Source organism: Carex rostrata, chromosome 20 (assembly GCF_964058835.1).
Source record: "Carex rostrata chromosome 20, lpCarRost1.2, whole genome shotgun sequence".
Taxonomy (NCBI): domain Eukaryota; kingdom Viridiplantae; phylum Streptophyta; class Magnoliopsida; order Poales; family Cyperaceae; genus Carex; species Carex rostrata.
In genome coordinates, this window is record NC_135937.1 from 3,804,777 (window position 1) to 3,826,667 (window position 21,891).

At 35.8% G+C, this 21,891-nt stretch overlaps 1 non-coding gene across 1 annotated transcript; it reads left to right on the plus strand.

Moving 5' to 3' along the window:
• The first annotated feature begins 21,271 nt into the window (after positions 1–21,271).
• LOC144572903 (small nucleolar RNA R71) lies at positions 21,272–21,377 on the plus strand. The gene has a single exon (XR_013517829.1). It is a non-coding gene; the product is annotated as a small nucleolar RNA R71 (small nucleolar RNA).
• Positions 21,378–21,891: the final 514 nt, after the last annotated feature.

The window sequence follows — 21,891 nt, forward strand, 5'->3', positions numbered from 1 at the left end:
CGAAATAGAAACGTTAAGTTTTAGGGATCAACTAACTATCCTCCATTTCATTTTCCTCATTTATCCTCCAGTCAATAACTGTCTTTGTTGACCACTAATTAAGATGGGGACCACAACTTCCAACACTAAAAGATAAAACAAAATGCGTCATTATCGATTATTAAGTTGAGGGGCTGCTCATTTACTGGGTGGACCACTAACTACTTGAGAGATCGCTTAATATTTGATAGATTTTACAACTGGCGTGCGCAAATATGGATACATATGCACGCAAGTGTTAATATATAATAGATCAAGTATTCATACCTAAGATATCAAGTATTTTTTTTAAAAAAAATTGACACATCACACCCATCTTTTACACGTTTTTAGAGATGAGTTTTTTTTCCCCGTTCAATATCGCCAATATTTCTAACGATCTGTGATGAAATTTGTGAATCTAATATCACGAACGTCTTTTACGTAATTTTATTTTTCAAATGAGATCCATGATGACATACTTTCAAGTCGTCCGTCGCATAAGTATTCATATCTTGTCATGTAGTTTCATACCTCGTCGGGCAAGTATTCTACCACGTCGAGCAAGTATTCATACATTTTTGTGCAAGTATTGATACTCCGTCGAGCAAGTATTCATACCTCGTTGGAAAAGTATTCATAAATCGCCTGTGACAACCTGCCTTGTTGCCGGCGGATCAGTAGGAGCCGATGGATAGGAAATTGAAGGTGATGCAGTCTGGATCGAGATCGCGACGAGTTATGAATACTTGCATGACGAGGTATGAATACTTACACTACGAGGTATGAATACTTGCGCGGCGGACAACTCAAAAGTACTTCATCATGGATCTCATTTGAAAGAAAAAATTACGTGTAAAACGACTGTAACTTTAGATTCGCAAAAAAAAATTACAGATTATCAGAAATATGGGCGACATTGAAGTAAAAAAAAACCATAATTAAAAATGTGTAAAAAATGAGTATGTGATAAGAAAGATTATTTAAAGAAATACTTGATATCTTACATATGAATACTTACTATATTAGATGTTAATACTTGCATGTATAAGTATACATATTTACACGCATCAGTTGTAAACTTTTTCAAATATAAGTGATCCTCTAGTTAATTAGCGGTCCCCCACATTATTAATGACTGATACACGTTTTGTTTTGTCTTTTTGTGCTAGAAGTTGTGGTCCCTCATATAATTAAGGGCGCACCTATTCTAAGCGCAAAAATTGAGATTTTGAGCGCTCTGAGAAACTTTTATCCTTTAATTCCAGGTTTATCCTTCGGAGGAAAAAAAGAATGAATCAATTAATGGAAATCATTAATGAGTTAATTGACCTCACACTCAATTTCACAAATATAACCTGAAAACTGTCAAAATAATGTTAAGAAACATATATTATCTATGATAAAGCTTTGACATAGTTTATCAAAAAATCATTTATATTTAATTAATTCAACCATAACTAATTAGTTTTCATTAATTTATATATGTTGTTTTGATTTATGTTGTTGAAGTTCTTATATTCTATATTAGATAGATAATATCAACTGTTTATGTGACAAAAAAAATATTAATTACTGCAACAATCAAACAATAAAGTAGTGTCTTTTAGATTAAGAAAGGCTAATTCATAATTTAATTTGAGATATATAAAACAAGTCAACTTAGATTGAATTTAATTTTTTTCTTCCCATCTGTTTGTTAAAATATTATATCTTTATTTCTTAGGTTTTCATTCCCTTGTATCTTTGAACATACGTTGCAACTAATTAATCTTGCAAAAAAGAAAAGAAAAAAACTTTTTTATTGTAATTATTCTCATCAAAATGTAATTAATAGCTAGAAACCTACAAGATATATCTGCATATGCGTATGACCTTGTAGTGATAATTATAATCTCAACCATATGCATATATTCGACAGTAGTTTATAATCTACATACAAGAAGTATATATATAGATATGGTGCATTTGCTAATACATATTTTAATGTTTTTTACTACAAGAGGAATTCATTATAAAATGCTTGTTTTGAAGTGCCTTTGTTTTGCACTTCCATTGAATAATACATTAGAAACAATGATTAAAACATTTATGTTTCTACAGTAATAATGTTGTCTCATTAATTAATTAATTAGTGTTTGCATCAAGGTTCTAAATAGCGATTATAGCGGCATAGCGGGGAGACCAAACAAAAAAGCTATTGCGAATAGCGTAGCTATAGCGGAAGCTATCACACATAGCGATTTTCCCTTTTCAAACTTTATATTCTATATTTCTACTAATTATCAACATAATCAATATTAGAGAATTGATGTAACAACTAAATGACAACTAATCTAAGTCTATACTTTTTATCAATTACGCAAATAAGAATGAAAAAAATCTAAAAAGTAACGTTATTTAATAGTTTATACTTCATGGTATTATATATTATAATAGACAAAGAGCAATTAATTTTATAAGGTAAATGAAGTCAATATACATATTTAAACATTTTATAATTATAATAATAATCAAAATCAGCTTTCAATTGAAACGAACGATAATAATTTTACAAACGAATACTATAAAAAGAGTAATCAAAATGAATAATTAGTATTTGAATATTTCTCGATATAGAATGATAGAATAAATCACAAATAAAAATAGAAGCATATAGTTTGGTTTAGTATACTTATCGTAGAAGACCATGTAGCATTAGAAATAAGAATAGAAGTACAGAAGTCCATATAAATTGCAAAAAAAAAAAAACCATGTAGCATAGCGGTAGCTATAGCGGGTCTCATATAGCGGTAATAGCGGTCAGCTATTATAGCTATAGCGGTCGTAGCTGAGTTAGCGCAATTTTATCTCATAGCTTAGCGTTTATGGTCCGGAAAAGCTATAGCGCCGCTATAGCTAGCTATTTAGAAGCCTGGTTTGCATATATATTTGTAGAAATTTTGATTCACTTCTTACACTATGATCTCATTAATTAGTGACTGTGAACATTCTTTCCTTTTTTTTAAACTTCCATGACATAAGCGGTTAGTATTATCGCATTTGCACAGTGCACAAATGTAGGATAGTGTGTATTACAACGCTACTAAACTCAAACAATACCCTACTCAGTCATGATATTGTGTCCATCACAACATAAAAAAGAATTGAATTGAGATAAATTAACAAAACTTCATCCAGCGGTTGCACTCACTCACAATCCTCTCCACCAACGACTATGAACATTCTTACAAAAATAAATTTCAACGCTAATAAAATTTTAGCCCTCTCACAATTTTTTATTATGACATTGCTTAACTAAAATACAGAATAGGCAATCCCATTCCAGCTTTCATCATTGCTTTTCAAGATATAATTGAATTTAATTGTTTCCATTTATATAGAATGTACAAGTATTAATGAATCTATGTATATATAGAAGTAAAAAGAGGTGAGGATTAAAGAGTAAGGATAAATTGGACATTTATATGAAAAATATTCTCTCAGCTCTCAAAATTGCGAAAGTTGTGTTTAATATAGCACTCCCCTATAATTAATGATTGGGAGATGGATGGGGGAAATAAATTGGGGGGAAATAAATCTTTATTCTAAGTTTTATCTATCTACTTTTTTTATTCATCCATAAAATATATGAAATTTTAATATTATTTTGATTTGATATCAAGAATGTAAAAAAAAATAATGACGTGGATAATTATTGGAAATTGATTTTTGATGTTTTTAATTTCCATCAAGATAAAGTCAAATGCAATAAGTTTCAAACAAATAGATAAATATGTAAAATAGATCGTATATTCGTATCTAACTGTGTTATCTTTTTTCTTTTGAGTTTTAGAACTAAAGTTTCAAACAAAATTTAAGTACGAAAGTATGTAGATCCTGTTCTTTTCTAAACCTCAAAGAAGAATGATTGCAATATGTAACATATATAGTGAAGTGACTAAATACCGAAATTTTTATTTATGCCATAATAAAAAAAAACACCTTAATTTTAGGAGAATTCAAAAAGTATCCAGGCCGTCAAATACTCCTGCGGCCTCAAAGACCCAAGCCTCCAATTGGCCCTGTAGCTCCAGTCTAGGAGGTCTTCCAATGAATTAACGACCCCATTTTTTATTTTTTACATAAATTTTATTAAAATGGTATCAGCGGCCGCCCATAACAAAATTCACATTACCCTCCCTATTTTCTTTCTGTGCCAACAAATTGGTTTCCAAACACAAAAAAAAAAAATCAAATCTCTGTGCCACGTACAAAAAAAATGGGGCTGCTAAACCATTTGTAGTATAGTCTCCAGATAGCAAGAAAAGAGGGTAGTTGCAATCCTAATATAGCACTTCAATTGAAGGTCTTTGTAGCACACTAGTAGTGTCTCAAGATGTCAAGAGAAGAGGGTAGTTGCACCTCAATACAACACTCCAATTGAAGTTATTTGCAGCATTCTAGTAGTGTCTCGAGGTGGAAAGAGAAGAGGGCAGTTGCAACTCTAATGCAACACTCCAATTGCAGGTCTTTGCAGCACTCTAGTAATGTCTCCATATGCAAAGAGAATATGATAGTTGCAACTCTAATACAACACTCAATTGAAGGTCTTTACATCACTCTAGTAGTGTCTCCATATGCAAGAGAAGATGGTAGTTGCAACCCCAATAGAACACTCGAATTAAAGGTTTTTGAAACTCTCTAGTAGTGTCCTTGTATGGAGAGAGAAGAGGAAGTTGCAACCATAATACGACACTCTAAATAAAGGTCTTTGCAGCACACTAATAGTGTCTCTAGATGGCAAGAGAAGATGGTAGTTGCAACTCTAATACAACACTCCAATTGAATGCCTTTGCACCACTCTAGTAGTGTATCAAGAGGGCAACAAAAGAGTGTTGTTGCAACCCTATCACAACACTCCAATTGAAGGTCTTTGTAGGACTCTAGTATTGTTTCCAGATGGCAATATAAGACGGTAGTTGCAACGATAATACAACACTCCAAATGAAGGTTTTTGCAGCTCACTAATAGTGTCTCTAGATGACAAAAGTAGAGGGCAATTTCAATCCTTATACAACACTCCAATTGAACGTCTTTGTAGTACTCTAGTAGTGTCTCTATATGTAAAATGAAGAGGGTAGTTGCAACACTAAGACAACACTCAAATTGAAGTTTTTTGCAGTACTCTAGCAGTGTCCCCATAGGGTAAGAGAAGATGGTAGTAGCAACCTTAATACAGCACTCCAATTGAAGGTGTTTGTAGCAAACTAGTAGTGTCTCAAGATGGCAAATGAAGAGGGTAGTTGCAACTCTAATACAATACTCCAAATGAAGGTTTTTGCATCTCACTCATAGGGTCTCTAGATGGCAATAGAAGAGGGTAGTTTCAACCCTTATACAACACTCCAATTGATGGTCTCTGCAGTACTCTAGTACTGTTTCTAGATGTAAAAAGAAGAGGGTAGTTGCAACTCTAATACAACACTCCAATTGAAGGTCTTTGCCGTACTCTAGTAGTGTCTCCATATGACAAGAGAAGAGGGTAGTTGCAACCCTAATACAACACTTCAATTAAAGGTCTTTGCAGCATACTAGTATTGTCGCCGGATGTCAAGAGAAGTGGGTAGTTGCACCCCTAATAGAACATTCCAATTGAAGTTGTTTGCAGCACACTTGTGTGTCTCCAGATGGAAAGAGCTATAGTTGTAACTCTAATACAACATTCTAATTGATGGTCTTTATCGCACTCTAGTAGTGTCTCCATATAGCAAGAGAAGAGGGTAGTTGCAAACCTAATACAACACTCTAATTGAAGGTCATTGCAGCATACTAGTATAATTGGGCATTTACAACCCTAATACAACAGTCCTATTGAAGGTGTTTGTTGCACTCTTTTAGTGTCTCTATATTACTAGATAATTGGGCATTTTCATCCCTACTACAACACTACAATTGAAGATGTTTGAAGTACTCTAGTAGTGTCTCTATATGGAAGGATAACAGGGCATTTCCCACCCTAATACAACACTCTAATTAAATGTATTTGGAGCACACTAGCAGTGTCTCTATATGGCAAGATAATAGGGCATTTACAACCCTAATACAACACTCATATTGAAGGAGTTTGTTGCACTTTTTTACTGTCTCTATATTACCAGATAATTGGGCATTTACATCCCTACTACAACACTACAATTGAAGATGTTTGAAGTACTCTAGTAGTGTCTCTATATGGAAGGATAACAGGACATTTTCAACCCTAATACAACACTCTAATTGAATGTATTTGGAGCACACTAGCAGTGTCTCTATATGGCAAGATAATAGAGCATTTACAACCCTAATACAACAGTCCTATTGAAGGTGTTTGTTGCACTCTTTTAGTGTCTCTATATTACTAGATAATTGGGCATTTACATCCCTACTACAACACTACAATTGAAGATGTTTGAAGTACTCTAGTAGTGTCTCTATATGGAATGATAACAGGGCATTTCCCACCCTAATACAACACCCTAATTAAATGTATTTGGAGCACACTAGCAGTGTCTCTATATGGCAAGATAATAGGGCATTTACAACCCTAATACAACACCCATATTGAAGGATTTTGTTGCACTCTTTTAGTGTCTCTATATTACTAGATAATTGGGCATTTACATCCCTACTACAACACTACAATTGAAGATGTTTGAAGTACTCTAGTAGTGTCTCTATATGGAATGATAACAGGGCATTTCCCACCCTAATACAACACCCTAATTAAATGTATTTGGAGCACACTAGCAGTGTCTCTATATGGCAAGATAATAGGGCATTTACAACCCTAATACAACACTCATATTGAAGGATTTTGTTGCACTCTTTTAGTGTCTCTATATTACTAGATAATTGGGCATTTACATCCCTACTACAACACTACAATTGAAGATGTTTGAAGTACTCTAGTAGTGTCTCTATATGGAAGGATAACAGGACATTTTCAACCCTAATACAACACTCTAATTGAATGTATTTGGAGCACACTAGCAGTGTCTCTATATGGCAAGATAGTAGAGCATTTACAACCCTAATACAACAGTCCTATTGAAGGTGTTTGTTGCACTCTTTTAGTGTCTCTAATTACTAGATAATTGGGCATTTACATCCCTACTACAACACTACAATTGAAGATGTTTGAAGTACTCTAGTAGTGTCTCTATATGGAAGGATAACAGGGCATTTCCCACCCTAATACAACACTCTAATTAAATGTATTTGGAGCACACTAGCAGTGTCTCTATATGGCAAGATAATAGGGCATTTACAACCCTAATACAACACTCATATTGAAGGAGTTTGTTGCACTCTTTTAGTGTCTCTATATTACTAGATAATTGGGTATTTACATCCCTACTACAACACTACAATTGAAGATGTTTGAAGTACTCTAGTAGTGTCTCTATATGGAAGGATAACAGGACATTTTCAACCCTAATACAACACTCTAATTGAATGTATTTGGAGCACACTAGCAGTGTCTCTATATGGCAAGATAATAGGGCATTTACAACCCTAATACAACACTCATATTGAAGGAGTTTGTTGCACTCTTTTAGTGTCTCTATATTACTAGATAATTGGGCATTTACATCCCTACTACAACACTACAATTGAAGATGTTTGAAGTACTCTAGTAGTGTCTCTATATGGAATGATAACAGGGCATTTCCCACCCTAATACAACACCCTAATTAAATGTATTTGGAGCACACTAGCAGTGTCTCTATATGGCAAGATAATAGGGCATTTACAACCCTAATACAACACCCATATTGAAGGATTTTGTTGCACTCTTTTAGTGTCTCTATATTACTAGATAATTGGGCATTTACATCCCTACTACAACACTACAATTGAAGATGTTTGAAGTACTCTAGTAGTGTCTCTATATGGAATGATAACAGGGCATTTCCCACCCTAATACAACACCCTAATTAAATGTATTTGGAGCACACTAGCAGTGTCTCTATATGGCAAGATAATAGGGCATTTACAACCCTAATACAACACCCATATTGAAGGATTTTGTTGCACTCTTTTAGTGTCTCTATATTACTAGATAATTGGGCATTTACATCCCTACTACAACACTACAATTGAAGATGTTTGAAGTACTCTAGTAGTGTCTCTATATGGAAGGATAACAGGACATTTTCAACCCTAATACAACACTCTAATTGAATGTATTTGGAGCACACTAGCAGTGTCTCTATATGGCAAGATAGTAGAGCATTTACAACCCTAATACAACAGTCCTATTGAAGGTGTTTGTTGCACTCTTTTAGTGTCTCTAATTACTAGATAATTGGGCATTTACATCCCTACTACAACACTACAATTGAAGATGTTTGAAGTACTCTAGTAGTGTCTCTATATGGAATGATAACAGGGCATTTCCCACCCTAATACAACACCCTAATTAAATGTATTTGGAGCACACAAGCAGTGTCTCTATATGGCAAGATAATAGGGCATTTACAACCCTAATACAACACTCATATTGAAGGAGTTTGTTGCACTCTTTTAGTGTCTCTATATTACTAGATAATTGGGTATTTACATCCCTACTACAACACTACAATTGAAGATGTTTGAAGTACTCTAGTAGTGTCTCTATATGGAAGGATAACAGGACATTTTCAACCCTAATACAACACTCTAATTGAATGTATTTGGAGCACACTAGCAGTGTCTCTATATGGCAAGATAATAGGGCATTTACAACCCTAATACAACACTCATATTGAAGGAGTTTGTTGCACTCTTTTAGTGTCTCTATATTACTAGATAATTGGGCATTTTCATCCCTACTACAACACTACAATTGAAGATGTTTGAAGTACTCTAGTAGTGTCTCTATATGGAAGGATAACAGGGCATTTCCCACCCTAATACAACACTCTAATTAAATGTATTTGGAGCACACTAGCAGTGTCTCTATATGGCAAGATAATAGGGCATTTACAACCCTAATACAACACTCATATTGAAGGAGTTTGTTGCACTTTTTTACTGTCTCTATATTACCAGATAATTGGGCATTTACATCCCTACTACAACACTACAATTGAAGATGTTTGAAGTACTCTAGTAGTGTCTCTATATGGAAGGATAACAGGACATTTTCAACCCTAATACAACACTCTAATTGAATGTATTTGGAGCACACTAGCAGTGTCTCTATATGGCAAGATAATAGAGCATTTACAACCCTAATACAACAGTCCTATTGAAGGTGTTTGTTGCACTCTTTTAGTGTCTCTATATTACTAGATAATTGGGCATTTACATCCCTACTACAACACTACAATTGAAGATGTTTGAAGTACTCTAGTAGTGTCTCTATATGGAATGATAACAGGGCATTTCCCACCCTAATACAACACCCTAATTAAATGTATTTGGAGCACACTAGCAGTGTCTCTATATGGCAAGATAATAGGGCATTTACAACCCTAATACAACACCCATATTGAAGGATTTTGTTGCACTCTTTTAGTGTCTCTATATTACTAGATAATTGGGCATTTACATCCCTACTACAACACTACAATTGAAGATGTTTGAAGTACTCTAGTAGTGTCTCTATATGGAATGATAACAGGGCATTTCCCACCCTAATACAACACCCTAATTAAATGTATTTGGAGCACACTAGCAGTGTCTCTATATGGCAAGATAATAGGGCATTTACAACCCTAATACAACACTCATATTGAAGGATTTTGTTGCACTCTTTTAGTGTCTCTATATTACTAGATAATTGGGCATTTACATCCCTACTACAACACTACAATTGAAGATGTTTGAAGTACTCTAGTAGTGTCTCTATATGGAAGGATAACAGGACATTTTCAACCCTAATACAACACTCTAATTGAATGTATTTGGAGCACACTAGCAGTGTCTCTATATGGCAAGATAGTAGAGCATTTACAACCCTAATACAACAGTCCTATTGAAGGTGTTTGTTGCACTCTTTTAGTGTCTCTAATTACTAGATAATTGGGCATTTACATCCCTACTACAACACTACAATTGAAGATGTTTGAAGTACTCTAGTAGTGTCTCTATATGGAAGGATAACAGGGCATTTCCCACCCTAATACAACACTCTAATTAAATGTATTTGGAGCACACTAGCAGTGTCTCTATATGGCAAGATAATAGGGCATTTACAACCCTAATACAACACTCATATTGAAGGAGTTTGTTGCACTCTTTTAGTGTCTCTATATTACTAGATAATTGGGTATTTACATCCCTACTACAACACTACAATTGAAGATGTTTGAAGTACTCTAGTAGTGTCTCTATATGGAAGGATAACAGGACATTTTCAACCCTAATACAACACTCTAATTGAATGTATTTGGAGCACACTAGCAGTGTCTCTATATGGCAAGATAATAGGGCATTTACAACCCTAATACAACACTCATATTGAAGGAGTTTGTTGCACTCTTTTAGTGTCTCTATATTACTAGATAATTGGGCATTTACATCCCTACTACAACACTACAATTGAAGATGTTTGAAGTACTCTAGTAGTGTCTCTATATGGAATGATAACAGGGCATTTCCCACCCTAATACAACACCCTAATTAAATGTATTTGGAGCACACTAGCAGTGTCTCTATATGGCAAGATAATAGGGCATTTACAACCCAAATACAACACCCATATTGAAGGATTTTGTTGCACTCTTTTAGTGTCTCTATATTACTAGATAATTGGGCATTTACATCCCTACTACAACACTACAATTGAAGATGTTTGAAGTACTCTAGTAGTGTCTCTATATGGAATGATAACAGGGCATTTCCCACCCTAATACAACACCCTAATTAAATGTATTTGGAGCACACTAGCAGTGTCTCTATATGGCAAGATAATAGGGCATTTACAACCCTAATACAACACCCATATTGAAGGATTTTGTTGCACTCTTTTAGTGTCTCTATATTACTAGATAATTGGGCATTTACATCCCTACTACAACACTACAATTGAAGATGTTTGAAGTACTCTAGTAGTGTCTCTATATGGAAGGATAACAGAACATTTTCAACCCTAATACAACACTCTAATTGAATGTATTTGGAGCACACTAGCAGTGTCTCTATATGGCAAGATAGTAGAGCATTTACAACCCTAATACAACAGTCCTATTGAAGGTGTTTGTTGCACTCTTTTAGTGTCTCTAATTACTAGATAATTGGGCATTTACATCCCTACTACAACACTACAATTGAAGATGTTTGAAGTACTCTAGTAGTGTCTCTATATGGAATGATAACAGGGCATTTCCCACCCTAATACAACACCCTAATTAAATGTATTTGGAGCACACAAGCAGTGTCTCTATATGGCAAGATAATAGGGCATTTACAACCCTAATACAACACTCATATTGAAGGAGTTTGTTGCACTCTTTTAGTGTCTCTATATTACTAGATAATTGGGTATTTACATCCCTACTACAACACTACAATTGAAGATGTTTGAAGTACTCTAGTAGTGTCTCTATATGGAAGGATAACAGGACATTTTCAACCCTAATACAACACTCTAATTGAATGTATTTGGAGCACACTAGCAGTGTCTCTATATGGCAAGATAATAGGGCATTTACAACCCTAATACAACACTCATATTGAAGGAGTTTGTTGCACTCTTTTAGTGTCTCTAATTACTAGATAATTGGGTATTTACATCCCTACTACAACACTACAATTGAAGATGTTTGAAGTACTCTAGTAGTGTCTCTATATGGAAGGATAACAGGACATTTTCAACCCTAATACAACACTCTAATTGAATGTATTTGGAGCACACTAGCAGTGTCTCTATATGGCAAGATAATAGGGCATTTACAACCCTAATACAACACTCATATTGAAGGAGTTTGTTGCACTCTTTTAGTGTCTCTATATTACTAGATAATTGGGTATTTACATCCCTACTACAACACTACAATTGAAGATGTTTGAAGTACTCTAGTAGTGTCTCTATATGGAAGGATAACAGGGCATTTCCCACCCTAATACAACACTCTAATTAAATGTATTTGGAGCACACTAGCAGTGTCTCTATATGGCAAGATAATAGGGCATTTACAACCCTAATACAACACTCATATTGAAGGAGTTTGTTGCACTCTTTTAGTGTCTCTATATTACTAGATAATTGGGTATTTACATCCCTACTACAACACTACAATTGAAGATGTTTGAAGTACTCTAGTAGTGTCTCTATATGGAAGGATAACAGGACATTTTCAACCCTAATACAACACTCTAATTGAATGTATTTGGAGCACACTAGCAGTGTCTCTATATGGCAAGATAATAGGGCATTTACAACCCTAATACAACAGTCCTATTGAAGGTGTTTGTTGCACTCTTTTAGTGTCTCTATATTACTAGATAATTGGGCATTTACATCCCTACTACAACACTACAATTGAAGATGTTTGAAGTACTCTAGTAGTGTCTCTATATGGAATGATAACAGGGCATTTCCCACCCTAATACAACACCCTAATTAAATGTATTTGGAGCACACTAGCAGTGTCTCTATATGGCAAGATAATAGGGCATTTACAACCCTAATACAACACCCATATTGAAGGATTTTGTTGCACTCTTTTAGTGTCTCTATATTACTAGATAATTGGGCATTTACATCCCTACTACAACACTACAATTGAAGATGTTTGAAGTACTCTAGTAGTGTCTCTATATGGAATGATAACAGGGCATTTCCCACCCTAATACAACACCCTAATTAAATGTATTTGGAGCACACTAGCAGTGTCTCTATATGGCAAGATAATAGGGCATTTACAACCCTAATACAACACTCATATTGAAGGATTTTGTTGCACTCTTTTAGTGTCTCTATATTACTAGATAATTGGGCATTTACATCCCTACTACAACACTACAATTGAAGATGTTTGAAGTACTCTAGTAGTGTCTCTATATGGAAGGATAACAGGACATTTTCAACCCTAATACAACACTCTAATTGAATGTATTTGGAGCACACTAGCAGTGTCTCTATATGGCAAGATAGTAGAGCATTTACAACCCTAATACAACAGTCCTATTGAAGGTGTTTGTTGCACTCTTTTAGTGTCTCTAATTACTAGATAATTGGGCATTTACATCCCTACTACAACACTACAATTGAAGATGTTTGAAGTACTCTAGTAGTGTCTCTATATGGAAGGATAACAGGGCATTTCCCACCCTAATACAACACTCTAATTAAATGTATTTGGAGCACACTAGCAGTGTCTCTATATGGCAAGATAATAGGGCATTTACAACCCTAATACAACACTCATATTGAAGGAGTTTGTTGCACTCTTTTAGTGTCTCTATATTACTAGATAATTGGGTATTTACATCCCTACTACAACACTACAATTGAAGATGTTTGAAGTACTCTAGTAGTGTCTCTATATGGAAGGATAACAGGACATTTTCAACCCTAATACAACACTCTAATTGAATGTATTTGGAGCACACTAGCAGTGTCTCTATATGGCAAGATAATAGGGCATTTACAACCCTAATACAACACTCATATTGAAGGAGTTTGTTGCACTCTTTTAGTGTCTCTATATTACTAGATAATTGGGCATTTACATCCCTACTACAACACTACAATTGAAGATGTTTGAAGTACTCTAGTAGTGTCTCTATATGGAATGATAACAGGGCATTTCCCACCCTAATACAACACCCTAATTAAATGTATTTGGAGCACACTAGCAGTGTCTCTATATGGCAAGATAATAGGGCATTTACAACCCAAATACAACACCCATATTGAAGGATTTTGTTGCACTCTTTTAGTGTCTCTATATTACTAGATAATTGGGCATTTACATCCCTACTACAACACTACAATTGAAGATGTTTGAAGTACTCTAGTAGTGTCTCTATATGGAATGATAACAGGGCATTTCCCACCCTAATACAACACCCTAATTAAATGTATTTGGAGCACACTAGCAGTGTCTCTATATGGCAAGATAATAGGGCATTTACAACCCTAATACAACACCCATATTGAAGGATTTTGTTGCACTCTTTTAGTGTCTCTATATTACTAGATAATTGGGCATTTACATCCCTACTACAACACTACAATTGAAGATGTTTGAAGTACTCTAGTAGTGTCTCTATATGGAAGGATAACAGAACATTTTCAACCCTAATACAACACTCTAATTGAATGTATTTGGAGCACACTAGCAGTGTCTCTATATGGCAAGATAGTAGAGCATTTACAACCCTAATACAACAGTCCTATTGAAGGTGTTTGTTGCACTCTTTTAGTGTCTCTAATTACTAGATAATTGGGCATTTACATCCCTACTACAACACTACAATTGAAGATGTTTGAAGTACTCTAGTAGTGTCTCTATATGGAATGATAACAGGGCATTTCCCACCCTAATACAACACCCTAATTAAATGTATTTGGAGCACACAAGCAGTGTCTCTATATGGCAAGATAATAGGGCATTTACAACCCTAATACAACACTCATATTGAAGGAGTTTGTTGCACTCTTTTAGTGTCTCTATATTACTAGATAATTGGGTATTTACATCCCTACTACAACACTACAATTGAAGATGTTTGAAGTACTCTAGTAGTGTCTCTATATGGAAGGATAACAGGACATTTTCAACCCTAATACAACACTCTAATTGAATGTATTTGGAGCACACTAGCAGTGTCTCTATATGGCAAGATAATAGGGCATTTACAACCCTAATACAACACTCATATTGAAGGAGTTTGTTGCACTCTTTTAGTGTCTCTAATTACTAGATAATTGGGTATTTACATCCCTACTACAACACTACAATTGAAGATGTTTGAAGTACTCTAGTAGTGTCTCTATATGGAAGGATAACAGGACATTTTCAACCCTAATACAACACTCTAATTGAATGTATTTGGAGCACACTAGCAGTGTCTCTATATGGCAAGATAATAGGGCATTTACAACCCTAATACAACACTCATATTGAAGGAGTTTGTTGCACTCTTTTAGTGTCTCTATATTACTAGATAATTGGGTATTTACATCCCTACTACAACACTACAATTGAAGATGTTTGAAGTACTCTAGTAGTGTCTCTATATGGAAGGATAACAGGGCATTTCCCACCCTAATACAACACTCTAATTAAATGTATTTGGAGCACACTAGCAGTGTCTCTATATGGCAAGATAATAGGGCATTTACAACCCTAATACAACACTCATATTGAAGGAGTTTGTTGCACTCTTTTAGTGTCTCTATATTACTAGATAATTGGGTATTTACATCCCTACTACAACACTACAATTGAAGATGTTTGAAGTACTCTAGTAGTGTCTCTATATGGAAGGATAACAGGACATTTTCAACCCTAATACAACACTCTAATTGAATGTATTTGGAGCACACTAGCAGTGTCTCTATATGGCAAGATAATAGGGCATTTACAACCCTAATACAACACTCATATTGAAGGAGTTTGTTGCACTCTTTTAGTGTCTCTATATTACTAGATAATTGGGCATTTACATCCCTACTACAACACTACAATTGAAGATGTTTGAAGTACTCTAGTAGTGTCTCTATATGGAAGGATAACAGGGCATTTCCAACCCTAATACAACACTCTAATTGAATGTATTTGGAGCACACTAGCAGTGTCTCTATATGGCAAGATAATAGGGCATTTACAACCCTAATACAACACTCCTATTGAAGGTCTTTGTTGTACTACTTTAGTGTTTCTATATTACTAGAAAATTGGGCATTTACATCCCTAATACAACACTCCAATTGAAGACGTTTGAAGCACTCTAGTAGAGTCTCTCTATGGAAGGATAACAGGGGATGTCCAACCCTATTACTACACTCTAATTGAATGTATTTGGAGCACTATAGTAATGTTCCTATATGGCAAGATTATTGCGCATTTACATCCCTAATACAAATCTCCAATTCAAGATGTTTGCAGCACTCTTTTAGTGTCTCTATATTACTAGATAATTGGGCATTTACATCCCTAATACAACACTCCTATTAATGGTGTTTGAATTACACGAGTAGTGTCTCTATATTTGAGGCACTCTAGTAGTGTCTCTATATGGATTGATAACAGGGCATTTCCAACCCTGATACAACACTCGAATTGAAAATGTATTTGGAGTACTATAGTAGTTTCCATATATGGCAAGATAATAGGACATTTACAACTCTAATACAACACTCTGATTGAATATGTTTGGAGCACTCTAGTAGTGTCTTGAGGTGGCAAGATTACAGGGCATTTACAACCTTAATACAACACTCCAATTGATGGGGTTTGGAGCACACTAGTAGTGTCTCTATATTTGAAGCACTCTAGTAGTGTCTATATGGAAGTATAACTGGGCATTTCCAACCCTAATACAACACTCTAATTGAATGTATTTGGAGCACTATAGTAACGTTTCCTATGTGGCGAGATTGTTGCGCATTTACATCCCTAATAAAAATCTCCAATTGAAGATGTTTGGAGCACTCTTTTAGTGTCTCTATATTACTAAATAATTGGGCATTTACATCCCTAATACAACACAAAAATTGAAAATGTTTGAAACACTCTAGTAGTGTCTCTATACGGAAGGATAATAGGGCATTTACAACCCTAATACAACACTCCAATTAATGGTGTTTGGAGGACCCTAGTAGTGTATCTATTTGGCAAGATGATAGGGAATTTACAACCCTAATACAACACTCCAATTGAACGTGTTTGTAGCACTCTTTTAGTGTGTCTATATTACTAGATAATTGGGCATTTACATCCCTAATACAACACTCCAATTGAAGTTGTTTGAAGCACTCTAGTAGTGTCATATGGAAGGATAACATGGCATTTCCAACCCTATTACAACACTCTAATTGAATGTATTTGGAGCACTATAGTAATGTCCCTATATGGCAAGATAATAGGACATTTACATCTCTAATAAAGCACTCCAAATGGCAACATGAAAGGGTATTTATAACTCTAATAAAGCACTCCAAATTATTGCGTTTGGTGTGCTCTAGTAGTGTCTTTAGATAGCAAGATAATAGCGCATTTACAACCCTAATACAACACTCCAATTAACCGTGTTTGGAGCATTCTAGTTGTGTCTCTATATGGAAAGATAATTGGACATTTACTTCCCTAATACAACACTCAAATTGAATGTGTTTGGAGCTCTCTAGTAGTGTCACCAGATGGCAAGATAATAGGGTGTTTAGAACCCTAATACAACACTCCTATTGAAGGTGTTAGGAGCACTCTAGTAGTGTCTCCAAATGGCAAGAAAACATGGCATTTACAGCCCTAATATAGCACTCCAATTGATGGTGTTTGGAGCACTCTAGTAGTTTCTCTAGAAGGCAAGATAACAACACTCCAATTGATGGTGTTTGGAGCACTCTAGTAGTTTCTCTAGAAGGCAAGATAACAACACTCAAATTGATGGTGTTTGGAGCACTCTTGTAGTGTTTATATAAGACAAGATATTTGCGCATTTACATGCTTCATACATCACTCCAATTGAAGAAATTTGGAACACTCTAGTAGTGTCTCTATATGAAAGATAATAGGACATTTCCAACCCTAATACAACACTCCAATTAATGGTGTTTGGAGCACACTAGTAGTGTCTCTATATGGCAAGATAATAGGACATTTACAACTCTAATACAACACTCCAATTGAATATGTTTGGAGCACTCTATTAGTGTCTCGAGATGGCATGATTACAGCACTCCAATTGATGGTGTTTGGAGCACTCTTGTAGTGTCTCTATAAGGCAAGATATTTGCGTATTTACATGCCTCATACATCACTCCAATTGAAGATATTTGGAACACTCTAGTAGTGTCTCTATATGGGAAGATAATGGGGCATTTCCAACCCTAATACAACACTCCAATTAATGGTGTTTGGAGCACAATAGTAGCGTCTCTATATGGCAAGATAATAGGACATTTACAACTCTAATACAACACTCCAATTGAATATGTTAGGAGCACTCTAGTAGTGTCTCGAGATGGCATGATTACAGCACTCCAATTGATGGTGTTTGGAGCACTCTTGTAGTGTCTCTATAAGGCAAGATATTTGTGCATTTACATGCCTCATACAACACTCCAATTGAAGATGTTTGAAGCACTCTAGTAGTGTCTCCATATGGAAAGATAACATGGCATTTCCAACCCTAATGCAACACTCTAATTGAATGTATTTGGAGCACTCTAGTAATGTCTATATATCGGAAGAGAAGAGGGTAGTTGCAACGCTAATACAACACTACAACTTAAGGTGTTTGTTGCACTCTACTAATGTCTCCAGATGGCAACATAAGAGGGTAGTTGTAACACTAATAAAACACTCAAAATGAATGCGTTTGGAGCGCTCTAGGTGTGTCTCTAGATAGCAAGATAATAGGGCATTTACAACCCTAATATAACACTCCAATTAATAGTGTTTGGAGCAATCTAGAAGTGTCTCTATATTGCAAGATAATAGGACATTTACAATCCTAATACAGCACTCCAATTGAACGTGTTTGTAGCACTCTTTTAGTGTCTCTATATTACTAGATAATTGGACATTTACATCCCTAATACAACACTCCAATTGAAGTTGTTTGAAGCACTCTAGTAGTGTCTCTATATGGAAGGATAACAGAGCATTTGCGACCCTAATACAACACTCTAATTTATTGTATTTGGAGCACTCTAGTAATGTCCCTCTATGGCAAGATAATAGGACATTTACAACTCTAATACAACACTCTGATTGATGGTGTTTGGAGCACTCTTCTAGTGTTTCTATATGGTAATGTAATTGCGCATTTACATCCCTAATACAAATCTCCAATTGAAGATGGCAAGATTACAGGGCAAGATAATAAGACATTTACAACTCTAATACAACACTCTAAATGAATATGTTTGGAGCACTCTAGTAGTGTCTCGAGATGACAAGATTACAGGGCATTTACAACCCTAATACAACACTCGAATTGATGGTGTTTGGAGCACTCTTGTAATGTCTCTATATGGTAGGATAATTGCGCATTTACATCCCTAATACAAATCTCCAATTGAAGATGGCAAGATTACAGGGCAAGATAATAGGACATTTACAACTCTAATACAACACTCCAATTGAATATGTTTGGAGCACTCTTGTAGTGTGTATCGATGGCAAGATAACAGAGCATTTACAACCCTAATACAACACACCAATTGGAGGTACTTGGAGAACTCTTGTAGTGTCTCTATATGGCAAGATAATAGGATATTTACAACCCTAATGCAACACTCCAATTGAAGGTGTTTGAAAATTCAGTATTGTCTACAGATGGCAAGATATTGGGGCATTTATAATCCAAATGCAACATTCCAATGGAAGGTGTTTGGAGCACTATAGTAGTGTCTCTATATGGCAATAAAATAAGGCATTTACCGCCCTAATACAACACTCCAATTGAAGGAGTTTGGAGCATTCTAGTTGTGTTTCTATATGGCAAGATAAATGGATATTTACTACCCTAGTACGACACTCTAGTTGAATGTGTTTGGACACTCTAGTAGTGTATCTAGATGGCAAGATAACAAGAGATTGACAACCCTAATACAACACTCCAATTGAAGGTATTTGAATCACTATAGTAGTCTCTCTAGATGGCAAGATAATAGAGCATTTTACAACCTACTACCCTAGTACAACACTCTAATTGAATGTGTTTGGAGCACTCCAGTAGTGTCTCTAGATGGCAAGATAACATGACATTTCCAACCCTAGTACAACACTCCAATTGAAGGTGTTTGGAGGGCTCTTGTAGTGTCTCTAATGGCAAGATAATAAGGCATTTGCAACCCTAATACAAAACTCCAATTGAAAGTGTTTGGAACACTCTAGTATTGTCTCTAGATGGCAAGATAATAGGGCATTTACAATCCAAATGCAGCACTCCAATTGAAGATGTTTGAAGCACTCTAGTATTGTCTATATGGCATGCAAATATGGCATTTACAATCCTAATACAACACTCCAATTGAAGGTGTTTGGAGCGCTCTAGTAGTGCCCTTGTTTGGAGAAAGAGGTGGGTACTTAAAACCATAATACGACACTCCAAATTATGGTCTTTACAGCATACTAATAGTGTCTATAGATGGTAAGAGAAGAGGGTACTTGCAACCCTAATACAACACTCCATTTAAAGGCCGTTGCACTCTAGTAGTGTATCTAGATTGTATCAAGAGAGTGTTGTTGCAACCCTATCATAACACTCTAATTGAAGGTATTTGTAGGACTCTAGTGCTGTATCTAGATGGAAATATAAGATGGTATATGCAACCATTATACGACAACTCCCATTATGTCCTTGTCAGTTATGGTTAGTAAATTCTATCCTAGACATAAACAAAACAATAAAAGTAAAGATAACGCTTGGATCACCTCCATGCAGCACTTCTTTCAGGTCATTAGCTTGACCTTTCCTCGCTTAATTGGTTGAAGGTGGAAAGGGCACTCCTTCGGCTGAGGAGTGTAATTCGCAGTGTTGATCATTCTTGGTCACTATGCAATGGGCAGAATCTCACGGGTTGATCTCCTGTTGACCTGGAAGCTTGCCTCTTCCGCGTGAGAAGTTTGAAAAATTATTCGTTAGTTGGGCCACTTGGTTTTCCTGAACTCTCGTGCGTTCTCCTATTGAAAGGACATTTGTGTTGATTTCGTCCACTGTCTTCCCTTTCCTTTCAAATAATTTATCCATAACATACTCGATGTATGACTTACGAGGTGGATGATCAAATTGCCTTGCTTGGTATGGTTGTTGTGGCCGACCCTGCTGATAATTCGGTTGATACCCTTGTGGATGCATGAGGTTATATGCGTTAGCATTCTAGTTTCCTTGCATGAGGTTTATGGCCTTGATATTGGTACTTCCTTCAGGTTTGCCGTTCATTGTGCTTTTGGGGCTCCTGGTAGCCGTCAAATAGTTTTGACTTTGATATACATCATTGATTGTCTTTTTCGCGTCATCGGCAGTTTGGTTGATCAAAAATCCTCCGGCAGTCGAGTTTATTGCTTGTCTTGCATAGGGCTCTAGTCCATCATAGAATGATTGAAGCTTAAGCCATTTCTCCAATCCATGGTGTGGACACTCTCTCTCCAGACTCTTGAAGCGTTCCCATGCATCGCTAAGGCTCTCTCCGTCTTTCTGCGCAAACGAAGTTATACGACTCCGGTATTGTGCAGTCTTGGTCGATGGGAAATACTTAGTGAGGAAGACCTTAGTCATTTTCTCCCAACTCGTGATTGAGCTGGGATCCAATGATTCAAGCCAAGATTGCGGTCGTTCTCCTAAGGAGAATAGGAACAGGCAGAGATAGAGGTTCTCTCTCAAGACTCCATTCACCTTGATCGCATTGCATGCATTCTTGAATCTGTTAAGGTGGATCTGCGGGTTCTCGTTAGGACAACCTTCAAAAATCATCCTAGACACTAAGTTGAGGTAGGTATTCTTGACGTCGAAGTTGTTCACCTCTATGTCAGGCATTATGATGCTAGTTTGATCCTGCAGGTCATGGGGAAGGGCATAGTCCCTTAGCACTAGTGGCGCGTTGTTGTCGGTATTCACTGCTCCTCCTACCTGGGCCGATTGGTTGACCATCCCAGCAGGGTGTGCCGTATTCTGTAGATCAATATCGACTATAGGAACGCTGTCTTGACTCATGTTTATGATTTTACGTGAGGTCGGCACGTC